The sequence below is a fragment of the Pinus tabuliformis genome, chromosome 6 (assembly GCF_031772625.1).
Source record: "Pinus tabuliformis cultivar Carrire ecotype Pingquan chromosome 6, CPIR1, whole genome shotgun sequence".
Taxonomy (NCBI): domain Eukaryota; kingdom Viridiplantae; phylum Streptophyta; class Pinopsida; order Pinales; family Pinaceae; genus Pinus; species Pinus tabuliformis.
The window spans coordinates 821,432,032-821,445,899 of NC_142292.1; the positions used below are offsets into that span (position 1 = coordinate 821,432,032).

The 13,868-nt window shown below is 38.2% G+C and overlaps 1 pseudogene; it reads right to left on the minus strand.

Annotated features, from left to right (window-relative positions):
- Window positions 1-9,888: 9,888 nt before the first annotated feature.
- The window catches only part of LOC149261353 (expansin-B3-like), a 4,909-nt pseudogene continuing 929 nt past the window's right edge, over window positions 9,889-13,868 (minus strand).

The following is a 13,868-nucleotide window of genomic DNA, read 5'->3' on the forward strand; positions in this document are numbered from 1 at the left end:
ATCTCATGGGCACATATTTGGGCAATCTGTATGGGCGCAACTCACACCCATATATCCTTATAACTGTGTGGTTCTGGTATCAGTACCAGTCCCCAATGCTGTAAGATTTAGACAACTGAAGTACCCTTTGCATCTCATCAGTTAGTCTTGGAGGAGGTGAGCTCATAATCAAAGACATGGCTGGGTGGATGAAGAGATTTATGAACTCACAGTAAGTATATGGAGAGTCAGATTTGCAGTGGAAGGCAGAGGACCAATAGACCACTAACCTTGGATTGCCTTGGGCATCCACTCTTTTCACAGCAAAAGAAAACTTTTCATGTTGATAATATAGGATTAAGTGGTAGATGTAAGAGGTGTATCTGAATACCCTTTCTCTTGCCAAGTTCATCAACTGCTCATGTATCTTATCAGAGATGTAGGTGGCATAGTCATAGCAGATTGGAGACTTGCCAGGAGCGAACATGAGCATGATCACCAACACAATTTCATCAACAAATTTAATTGAATTATAGCCCAAAATGGGACTAATCATGTCTGCAAGATCTCTGCCCAATTGGTTGAGGTATACTTGGTTAATAGGAGGATACTTCACAGAGTCAGAGCCAATGTGAAGCTGATTGAGTTTAGTGACGTGAGCATCTGTCAATCTAGCTCCTTGATTTATCAAATCTATTAGTGATAAAGGAACTAATTTCTTCTCAGTCTTGAAGTTCCACATCTCTTTGATAGCTTCAGGGGTGATATAGAAAACAACTGAGCCTGAAGGGTCAAGCACAGCCCTCTGAGTAGGGTCATAGCATTCGGCACATAGGTGGATTAAATCAGGAAACTGGTTGACCTGAGGGAGCTTGAAGATAGGGAGAAAAGAGTCCCATATGCCCAATACATATGTTCCACTCTCATGTTTAGCCTTCAATTCATTTAGCAGGTGGATGTGGAACTTGGTCTTCATCAGCATTTCCTTTGATATTTGATAATCCAGGTCTGCTAGAGGTTGCCATTCCAATTCTCTCTGAGGGGCATTTAAAGGGGCAACATTCAAGGCTACAGGTGCTACTGGAGGATCCATGGTCACTTTTAGGATTTCTGTTGTTTATAAACTGGTGTTACTGTGCAGAGCAACACCAAAGAGTTTTTCTTTAAAATAAAGGTGAATTACTGATGAACAGAGAATAAATGGTTAATTACAGCAATTGAAATACTGCTCAAAGTATGGATAAGACAAATGCCTGGCTTTAAACTCTTTTTCACAGCAAATTGGTGCAGTTTAGGCTACCAGTCCACGATTGCGCGAACAGAATGTAAGTTTTATGAAAACTCTGGTAATATAAAGCTCAGCTGGTGAATTTCGACCTTACAGTGCAAATGGGGACTAGGCACAGGGGATTTGCCGGTGAATTATGTGTTTTTTCACTGTTTTAAGCTACTTTTGGTGATTCACAGACAAAACGAGGCGCAGGAGGGATTTACAGGGATAAATACCTGGCAACTATTAACAATGGTCACGAATGCAGGTGGAAATGGCACGCCAGCGGTCTCCAGGTCGAATTCAGCCAGTTGGCGTGAGTTTGGACGTGAAAAACATGCAGAGAAAACGACAACCGTTTTTGCAAAAAAGTGCAAAAAACACGAAATTTGGCCAAAATATGGATTTTTTGGAACATTGGCGCTTTTCTTGGATGACATCAGCATGACGTCATCAGGTGGGGTCAAGGTCGGATGACTTCAGCATGACGTCATTGGGTGACGTGGCGGCATAAGAGAGATCCACGGGGATGGTGAGGTGGCAGACAGGTGGAGCAAAGGCGGACGGGGGCGCCGACGCGGCGATGACGCTGGCGGTGACGCTGGCAGGCGGGTTCACCGAAACCGGAAGTGGTTAGCGGTTTCATATCGCACCGCCTTCCATACGGAAGCGGAATTGTCAGAGGGGCCTCCGATACGATGTGGGGGTGACGCGTGGCAGAGGCCTGACGTCACCCTCTGACAAATTTCGGACAGTATCTTTCGGACGTCGGGGCCGGTCCGAAATGCACGAGGGCCGTCGGATGAAAAGGGCCCGATCCGACGGTCGACGGATCGTTGAGGTGGCCGGACGATATGGATGGGGGGCGGGATTAAAATAATATATCTTTTGAGATTTGTGCCCGACGGGAACCTTAGGAATTTGGCGGTTTACATGGTTTTTTCAATGTTTTTTTCTTTTTCTTATAAAAATGCGGATAGCGCTAAGACTTTGGATAAATGGAAAAAGTGGGTTTTTATATGTATTTTGCAAATGAAGCGGGTTAGGTGTAAAAAGGGGTTTATCGCAAGGTTTCTTAGCAAATGAAGGGTTTAATGGGTTAAATGACTTCTGAAGGGGAAAGAGGGGTAAGGCTTAGGGCTCTTAAACTGACCAGATGTCAATTTAATCCCTGATAGTGAACATAGGGCTATAATGCCAAGGGGAGGGATATTTATACAATGCTTGGGGTTTATACACCATAGTGCTATAATAGTAGGGAAAGGGTAACATAGGGGATTTAGATAATATAGGTTAGGGGTTAATATGGATGGAAAAGGTGAATGAGGAGTGAAATCACTAAGTTTATGTGAAGATAACTTAGCTTAGGGAGTAGATCAAAATAAAAAGATTTTTAGACAAGAAATGTGGCTTTCAAAGGAATAAGAACCAGCGTAAAACCTAAAATTCTTTCATGAACACAACTGATGAAGGGATGTTAGTAATGAAGGTGAAAAGGGGGAAAAGGAAGTTAGTCATGCTTCTTTGTTTTGCTGCAACATGATGGAGAAGAAGACCTTCTCAATCCATTGATATTCCTTTGTGAATAGGTTAGCACACATTGAATTGTAAGGAATGACATTTCTGCAACCCCATCTGCCTACCCATCTACTTGCCTAGCATTTTTTGTTTCTTCATGGAGGGTGCACTTAGACTTGCAGAACCTTATGTGCCCTTTCTTTTCTTTGGCTTTTTCCTTTTGATTTTCTATCTAGAACTACCCTTATTGCTTCCAAGGTCCCAGATTAAGCAGCTGGGAACCTTACTTCTCTACCTAAGATATTGGTCTGCCAAGATTAAACAGTTTGGACAGACTTCTTTCTCTATTCTACAACAGAAAAATTGAAACATGGCATGATCCAGATTAGGCTTTTGGACCATCCATCAAAACTTAATCAACATGAAGCTATATACATACCTTGTCTCCTTTTGGAAATATGGGATCTTTGTATCACCAAAGCAGAGCATATTTGGAACTTTCTTTGCCAATCATGAAATATGAAACCTGTTGGTATAGGTAGCTAACACTCCCAAATCCTTCATTGCAAATGAATTTGTAAATTTTATTTTGAGCACATTTATTTCCTGCAACCAGCATGTAATCCACATACAATAACAATATAATATAGCTGCCGTCATTTTGCTTTTTCAGATAAACACAATGATCAGAGTGACATCTACTATAACCTTGTTCAGACATAAACTTGTCAAATTTTAGATACCACTGCCTTGGAGCCTGTTTAAAGCCATACAAGCTCTTCTTCAACCTGCACACTAGTTTCTTCTTCCCTTTCACCCCATATCCATGTGGTTGCTGCATATATATCTCTTCCTCAAAATCCCCATGGAGAAAGGTTGTCTTTACATCTAACTACTCAAGATGCAAATCTTCAGCTACTACAAGACTTAAAATAGTTCTGATTGAAGTCATTTTAACAACAGGAGAAAATATTTCATCAAAATCAATACCTTTCTTCTGTGCAAACCCCTTCACCACAAGTCTAGCTTTGTACCTCTATTTTCCTCCATCTTCTTCCTTCAGCCTGTAAACCCATTTATTCTTCAATGTATTTTTTCGTGCAGGCAACCTGACTAAATCCCAAGTCTGGTTATGCATTAAGGAGTCCATCTCTTCTTCCATGGCTACCTCCCACTTCTTCCTGCTTTCAACCTGCATTGCTTCTTCATAACATTCGGGTTCACCAGAATCAGTCAACAATAAATAATATAATGAAGGAGAGTATCGTTCAGGGGGTCTACTTATCCTGGTAGATCTTGTAACACCACATTTAGGTGTTTGGGGCGCCTTTTGCTGTTGTGGTGGTTGTTGTTGTTGATTATTATTATTTTCAGGCACCTTTACCTTTTCAGTGATGTCATCAAGAACTGCATATTCCTTGTTTTCATTTTCTTTCTTCTTTTCCTGCAATTGATTCTTATACAAGACCTTTTCATTGAATATTACATCTATGCTCCTAATGATTTTGTGATTTTCATAATCATATAAGCGATAACCAAAAGCATTAACACCATATCCAATAAAGGTACATTTCTTTGACTTTGCCTCAAGCTTTGTTCTATTTTATTTATCAATATGGACAAAGGCCTCACAACCAAAAGTCTTTAAAAAGGAGTAGTTTACCTTTTTACCTGTCCATGCTTCCTCCGGAACAGCACCATCCAAGGAACTTGAAGGCCCTCTGTTTATTAGATAAACAGCATCTGCCCAAAACTGTAAAGGCAATCCTGCATGCAATCTCATGCACCTTGCACGCTCCATGATTGTTCTGTTCATTCTATCTGACACACCATTTTCTTGTGGTGTTCTTGGAACTGTCTTCTCTCTGCGAATTCCATGTTTTGAATAGTACCTATCAAACTCTTTGTTGCAATATTCACCTCCATTGTCTGATCTAAAACACTTCAATTTCTTTCCTGTCTCAATCTCAACCAAAGCTTTCCATTTCTTGAAAGTATCAAATACATCAGATTTATTCTTAATACAATAAATCCAAGTTTTTCTAGTTGCATCATCAATAAAGGTAATATAATAACGAGAGCCACCGAGAGATGATACCTGAGCAGGTCCCCATACGTCTGTATGCACAAGCTCTAATTTTTCGTTCTTCTTTTCTTTCCCAACTCTGAGAAATCTGACTCTCTTCTGTTTTCCATAAATGAAGTTCTCACAAAAGTCCAAATCAACATTCTTCAAACTCGGCAACAAGTTCCTTGAGTGAAGAATATTCATCCCCTTTTCACACATGTGTCCAAGCCTATGATGCCACAATGTTGGATCTACTCCTTTAGAAGTTAAAGCATTAATAGAGTTAGAAATACCATTGCATAAATACAATGTACCAACCTTTTCACCTTTTGCTATTACCAGGGCTCCTTTGGTGACCTTCCAAGCTTTATCTATGAAAGTTGTCACACAACCTTCATCGCCTAACTACCCTGTTGAAATCAGATTTTTCTTTAGATCTGGAACATGCCTTACCTCCTTTAATAGCCATTGGTTTCCATTTTGCTGTTTTACAAGAAATTTACCCATTCCAACGATTTTACAGGGTTTATCATCACCGAGACGAACTTGTCCAAAATCTCCTTGGACATAGTCATGAAAGTATTTCTTATCAGGTGTGGCATGGAATGAAGCCCCTGAATCTACCACCCAGGAATCAGTAATATTTTCAAAAGAAAGAATGAAAGCATCTTGTAACACCTCACCTGTCACATTTGCTTCATGATTGTTTTCTTGCTGTGCATCTCCTTATTTTCCCTTCCGAGATCTACAGTCTTTCTTTAGGTGTCCTTTCTTTCCACATTTCCAGCACACTATCCCCGATCTGGACTTGGATTTGCCTTTCCTCGATTTACTGCGATATCCTGAGCTCTTTCCTCTTTCCATTTTTCTTCCTCTAGACTCTGCACTCAAAGCATTTCTTGATGTCTCACCGGAGTTTTTCCATCGCATTTCCTCACTAAGGATAGCACCGACAACATCATCAAAATTTAAAGTACTAGATCCAGAAACGGAGTTACTAATCACCATTACCAAACCATTCCAACTTTCTGGTAATGAGCGCAAGAATAACAGAGCTCTAACTTCATCATCAAAGTTTACCCCTACAGAACTTAACTGACTTGTAACTGTATTAAAATCATTTAAATGATTTGCAATAGATCCACCTTCCGACATATTCATATTAAATAATCGTTTCATAAGAAATACCTTGTTTGAGGTCAAGGATTTTTCATATAGTTTCGACAACGTCTGCATCAAACCCTCTGTCGTGGTTTCCTTCGAAATATTGAAGGCGACTGACGCAGCAAGGCACAACCGTATTGTTTCGAGTGCCTTTCTATCGAGAAGGTTCCATTCTTCATCTTTCATACCCGTTTGCATCTTTGTTTTTCCGCCTACTGGTAGGTATAGATCTTTCTGATACAGATAATCTTCCATATGCATCTTCTACAGTGAGGAGTTTTGGCCGTTAAATTTCTCGACCCTAAACTTACAATCTTCTACCATTGCTCCCACTCGAACCAGGAACCCTTCTTTCCTGCGAGTTTATCAGCCAAATAGACCTTCGGCTCTGATACCAGTTGTTAGAAAATTATATATTATGGAGCAATGGAACACATAAAATATTGCAGAAATATAAACACAGAAAACACACAAAACAAGAGAGACACAGGTATACGTGGTTCACCCAGTTTGGGCTACGTCCACCTCGAACAGCTAGTCCTTCCTTTCTATTATCTAGCAAAATGAAGAGACACAACCTACAGCAAATCCGTTGTAATATCCTCTGTTTTCTCTCACAGTCTCACCTCTCTGTTTCTCGCTCACATAATACACATCTATATCTCAACCTCAAATAAAATGCCCTCATACAAAGAGATGGGGTTGCCTTCTAGGGAAAAAAACCCTAAACTAAACATAAGTTCTACCGTCAGATCATCTGCCTAATGAACGGCCCAGATTGACTAGAGATTGACTAGAAATTACTATACTTTTACAAAGAAATTTTACTTTTGTTTTTAGCTTCGGGGGCGCTGCCCCCGAGCCCCCGCCGGGTGATCGCTGGGCCCTGGACCCCCCAGCTGGGGGATCAACCCCCCCGGACCCCCGCGGCCGCGTGGAGGGGTGTACAAACTTCCTGGGGTATACATCCGGCTGAAACAAAGACCTCTGAACAATCATGCTCCACACACAACACTTAAGGCCATACAAAGCCTTCTTCAACTTGTAGACATTATTCTCCTTTCCTTCCACTTCAAAACCTTGTGGTTGCTCCACATATACTTCCTCTTCTAAGTACCCATTCAAGAAGGCACTTTTCACATCCATATGATGTATGCTCCACTTTTTATGAGCTGCTAATGAAATCAACATTCTAATGGTCTCCTGTCTTACTACTGGTGCAAATGTCTCTTCATAATCAATTCCATACTTCTGTGTGAATCCTTTAGCAACTAATCTTGCTTTGTGTCTTTCAACACTCCCATCACTGTTAAATTTAGTCTTACAGACCCATTTGGTGCCAATCTTTTTCTTGTCATGTGGAAGCTCTGTCAACCTCCAAGTGTCATTCCTTTGAATGGAATCCATCTCTTCTTGCATGGCTTGCATCCAAACCTCATTAGTACATGCATCTTCAAAACATGATGGTTCAAATTCAGCCTTGGCTAATAAAGCAAAATTGACTATCTCACCTATTGGGCTTTCTTCATGTGCTTGATTTGCACTCCTTTCATAAATATCACTCAATCTTCTTACCTTCCTTGTAGAACTTGGAGAAGAAGTTGGACTTGAACTTGATGCTGAATAAATTGATGAAGGGCTGCTTGGTGGAGTTAAGCCACTAGTTACATAAACATTAGTTGGCTTCTCATGATCATTATCAACAATTATATCATCATTCAAAACAGATTTTGTCTTCTCAACATGGCCTTTTTTATGACCATAAACTCCCCCTTCATCAAAAATTACATCTCTTGAAACAATAAGCTTGTTAGTTAGAGGATTATACAATTTATAAGCCTTGCTTGTCTCACTATACCCAATAAAAATACATAACTCACTCTTTGCATCTAACTTTTTTCTATTCTGATCAGGTACATGCACATAAGCCAAACAACCAAAAACTTTGAAATGATTAACATTAGGCCTTTTTCCATACCAAGCTTCATAAGGAGTCATATTTTCCAGTGCACTGGTGGGGCTACGGTTGAGGATGTATACTATTGTAGCAACTGCATCTCCCCAATAAGTGTTGCTCAATCCCTTAGTTTGTAGCATGCATCTTGCCATTTCAACCACAGTACGATTTTTTCTTTCAGCTATGCCATTTTGCTCGGGTGTGTATGTTGTAGTATGCTGCCTCCTGATGCCATTCATATCACAATAACTCTGGAAAGCTTTTGAGCAGAATTCTCCCCCACGGTCAGTCCGCAAACATTTGATCTTGCACCCTCTCTCATTTTCTACAAGGGCTTTGAACTTCTTGAATGTATCTAGGGCTTCACTTTTGGCCTTCAAAAAATATACCCAACAATTTCGTGAGTAATCATCAATAAAAGTGATGAAATATGATGACTTACCCAAACTCTTAGTCTGCATCATTAGTCGAGCAAAATTTAGAAGCATAAAACCCAAAAAACAGAGATAGAGTCAGCGAAGGTTTTTTTTATTTGTATATGTATATATACACGGTGCTTGCAGGTGCTAGATAGTCGATATATATATATATATGATGATTGCAGGTGCTTGATAGTCGACAGGACCCCTATTGACTAATGATGCAGCGATGCATAGCTTTTATATATATATATATAGAACCATTTGCATCGCTGGATCTATTGCATTAGTCCATAGGGTCCTTGTCGAATATCCAGCACCTACAATTTAAATTAAGGAATGCAAGTAGGAAACATTTATTCCTGAACAAATATTCCTTCGACGTGCCTTTGCTTCGTCGCCTAGGAGAGCATAGGTAGAACGAATTTCATAACAAGGTGCATTAGTCGATGGCTTCTTCTGCTACGTTACTATGGAGCAAATTTGGAGATTAATTTATGGATGGAGCAGCTTTGGAGAACGACAAGGACAGGTATGAGGAACACGTGGAAGGGAAAAAGTACAATTCCTCAAAGAAATTGTGCACTAAGACCTCAAATTTCATCACTCAATAACCTCAAATTTCCTCGCCCAATAATCTCTCAAATAAATATTAATTAAAATTCAATTAGTACTCTTTTAAACGTCGGTTTAGAAAGTGGATATGTCTAAATTCATATGCGAGTTAACGTGGGTCAATGATCAAGCAATGGCTATAGTTTGTTTCTGATGGTGAAAGCAAGGACTAATAAGATTTTAGTGACTTAGAATTTTGGTAAATTGTTGAAATTTTAATTGAGTTATTATGATTTTATTTTTGGTTTGATCCATTAAATTATTAGTAAATTTAAAGTAAACAAAAAAATTATAATTCACAAAAAATTATATTTGTATTGACTTGTTATATCTAATATGACACACACACTCGATGAAATTTAATAAATGAATAAAAAATGTATATTTTGTATTGACATTTAAGCAGATTAAATGTTTATACTTTATTACATTGCTTCATAACCTTAAACTTTATGAGAAACTTTATTTATAGTTCCAGAAAGCAGTTTGAATGAGCCAACTAAGTTTTGATGCACTATTTTATTGTCCAAAATTGACATAAAATAATAATAAAAATAGTATTAGCTAACAATTATGCAATTTTCAGTCATTCACATAACCAATTTCAGTTGCAAACGCATTGAAACTTGTAAAATTCACCTCCACCTTTTGCTTTAACGGAAATTTCATTTCATTTCACTTGATTGGACATCCGTCTACATAATGGCAGCAAACCTCGTGAAGTAGAGTGCAAAGCACAGCGACAGCAACGGATTTATTGCTCCCAACCATTTCATCGAAGGATTCAAAACATATTGCTTCCTCCAATTTTGAAATATTATTATTAACACCAATTATTTGGGAGTTATTTCATATAATATTGGTTATAAAGGTGAATTGAATGGAATCAGCTATATCACTAGTCAAAGTTGACGACTGAACCGTAGGTAGCACCCGCTTGCCAATTCTGGGGAACGACATTAGTTGCAGTCACAGTTTTTCCAGTGGAAAGAGTTGACAAACGAAAAGAGAAGGGAGGCTGCAGAGCAAACCCGGGTCTCAAAGCCCAATTTGCACCCCACGTTTGTTGCATCGGCAGCCATGAATTAGACTTTGCCTGCACACAACAACAAACGGTGATATTATTTACGATAGTATTAAAACAATGGATAGATGGACAAAAGGTCAACGAAGATATTATTTTAAATCTTGTAGGGAAGATTACAAATTTTAAACTATCTTTTCAGTAGAGGTACATAAGAATAGAAACTTGATGATAACATATCATATTTTTTTTTATGAAGGAATACCGGTACTACATATGTTCTTTTTTGAGATATCTTTCTCATATGTTTAATGAAAGTTTACTTTTTGGCCATTTTAGTTATATTATTTATTTTTATTTGATGTATGAATAGTTTTGTTTAAATTCTAAAATGTTCTGTATAAAAGTATTTCAAAAAATTATTTGAAAAAATATATAAAAATGTAATTCAAAAAATATATAAAAATGAAATTTTGTAATTTAAAAATAAACAAAATAATTATAATTTTTTCCCAAGGAAGAACAGGAAAAACTTCCCCTTCCTTTACCTGCTGTAGATAAACTGCTCCAAGATCACCATCTCCTTCTTCATATATAATAAGAACTTCAAACCAATATTCACTGGAACCCTGGTTAACCTGGAACGCAATATTCATCCCGGGATACTCGCAAGGCACCCTGTTTAGTGACATGTCAATTAGTACAACATCTTAAATTATAAAGGAGCTGTCAATCGTGTTTCACTGCTCTGCTCTGAGTTTGTTGAGTGCAATAAATACGTTACCGTCTGAACAAAAGAGACACCGTTCCAGCGTTACGCAGATCCCCAGCTCTAGTAGGATCAGATGCCATGTCTCCAAAGGCAGTACCACTGAGATCAAAGTGTGTTTCGCCAGGGCTTCTGTCAGTAATCACCACACTCACTCCTGTTTCTGAACACAAGCTATTACCTGTGCACTTCACCTGATTACACCAACATACACAACATCCAGAAGGAACATATTTTGGCCATAAAAATCATCCTCCCAACATCCGATTAACTAATAATATGGATTAAAAGGCATACCTGATAGCAAGCTCCGCAGCCCTTTCCTTCTTTGAATAAGTCTGAACTCCGCAGCTACTTTTGATTGGAAAGGTGTCCGTTTCACTAGACTCTTATATCCGCATGCACCTCCTGTAATTACAAAAGCCAGGCTTGAAAACTATATCCCCATTCAAACATTACATGATTATATCCTCGATTTCCAAAGCGCTAAGTATGTTAAAAAGGCTTTATCTATATTTTATTATGCTACCTAAATATATTTTATTATGTTATTTAATCAATGTCGTCCTTACCGTCGCTTCCATATCCATTTGCATCTCCGTACCATGTAGCCGTGGCTGGCTGCCAATTCGTCTCCGCTTCTGTTAAGTTGACTGCCTTTCTCAGAGGGACATGTCCCGCAGCAGCAGCAGCTTCAGCTACAGCTACAGAGCATAGCGTCACACATGAAGTTGTAAAGGCTACGAAATAAGCCAAAGAAATTAGTCTCGACATCTTCTTCTTTTCTGTGCTTTCGAAGTACTCAAGGTTTCGCCAATTGAAATCAATTCAATTACTTCCGTCAGAATTTGCAAGAAGAGACGTATTTTATAAGGACTTGGAACTGGTTGGTGCATTGTTTTCAACCCTGAAATCCCGCTGTGTTCTCCTAAAACTTTCAATGAAGTCAGGGGAAAAGAAGCGCACCAGAAAACCCATAAATCCTTCTATTGAGGGAAGGCTATCGTGGATGGTTATATTCGTTGGAGTTATGACAGTTGTTCTCCTGTATATCGGGAACTTATGATCGTGAGTGGCTGAAAGTAAAGAATAAGCATCGCATATAACCAGTAATCTATGTGTGAGAACAAGCTGACATTGAATTTCGAGCCATAAAAACGATGTTTTCGTGAATTGGCAGAGGGTAGTGCTAACGATAAGCTCGTGTTATTGAAGCATAGTTTTCAACTGCATGGATTAATGGTGGAAAGGATCGTGATTCTGGAAACGATCGTGATTCTTAAAGGAATTAGGGGACACGGCCCGTAAAAAACACAGGTTCCTTTCTTGGAGCAGATCATCTGTTCTCCCCGTGTAAGTAAGCCTGTCATAGCTCAACTACTACATTACAGTAATTACCTCTCTTTATTTTTATTTTTAGGATTTTAAATATATATTTGTCAAACGTTTTATGAAAAGAAAAATGAATTTTATTTAATTGGGCACTTTTTTCCATTTTCAATCCGATTAAAAAAAATTGTTAAGTTTATGTTTCTAGCCCGCATGGATTTTAAAATGTGTATATATGCAATTTATTAATGATAATATTATAAATAAAAATTATAATTTAATTAATTGTTATGGTTTTTTTAAAATTTTAATAATGAAAACGTATTATAAAATAAATATTTTTAAAAAAATGGTAAGGTAAGGATTATATTATTTAAAAATATGATAAAAGCATAATCATATCTATATATATATATATGCATTCAACATGCTTTATCATTAAATATGTTATTGGGTAGCTGGTTTCAATCTTTACAGTAGGAAATTAAATGTTTTTGGTCACCTAACAATAGAGTAATAAGCCCAGAATTTAAAGAGTATTAATAGCTCGCAAAGAATATTCAGTTTAAAGTATCTAAAGAAGTAAAACGAGTCGGATCTCTTTCAGTGGAACCTTGAGGGGCATGCAGTGCATGTTCACACTAAAAATGGAGCTCAATCTATGCCAATCTCATGTCAATCCTCTCTAAACACACGTGGTGGTTATGTTGGACTCTGTCAACAATCGCCAAGCTAGAAAAAACATTATAATTTTTTTCCTACTTATTCTTCAACACCCTTCCCAACAGGGTCTTTGTCTACTAGTATAAAGAAACGACCAAGGAATAGTGTTTCTTTCTTCCCATAGTGGTCCCTAGGTCAAGAATCCATGGAGATATGTCCTCGTGATTTTAGAACCTCTAAGAGTTTGTCTTATATAAAAACAAGTGTCTCCAATTGGTGAATTTCACTTTGAATCTAAGGAAGAACAATTACACAGTATGTTTCAGTGGAAGCCTATGCCTATTGTTGACTTGATTGTGGCCCTTGGGGCTACATCCTCCCCCCCCAAGTCTACTATGCATGCATTGTTGTTGCATATTTGGCTAGTAAAATTAACACCTGGGGTTTTGACTCAATGGATATAGTCCCAACCCAAAAATAAATACAAACAACACCTCAGCTGAAGCACAAGTTCCCAAGGACTAGATAACAAGTGAATGACAAATCCATGACATCTCAAAGGGACCAAATATTTTTCGGAAAGAGGCCATACCTCGACAGGGTGCAATGAGCAGAGCTAGTTAAATAATAACCCCCTAAGTGTGTTTTCTAGAAGTAAACCCTTGACAACTCCACACCCATATAACTAGAGTCCCAAGCGAGGTGGAAGGTTACCAAAGTAATAGTCACTAGCCTGTACAAACTAACCATAAACAAAGTGCCTCCATAGAGGGATACTAATAATAATTAAGCTAGCGCCATCTCCTAGTTTACAAATTAGAGCTAGAATAAAGATACATATAGCACATATGAAACCACAAAGACCAATCCCATGCCTTACAATATCAAACCAAAATGAAAAGAAAAAAAAGCAACATAGAGGAGTATGATTACTTGAAAAAACAATTACCCCTATTTTGATTGTCAAAATCAACTCCAAAATTAAGTCTAACGGAAGCCCCTCCAATGTTTTGTAACACTAGCAACTGTGAAGTGACAATTGAATAGTTGTACCAAAGATCCAATGCTCTAAAAGTCCGTGATAAACTAGCTA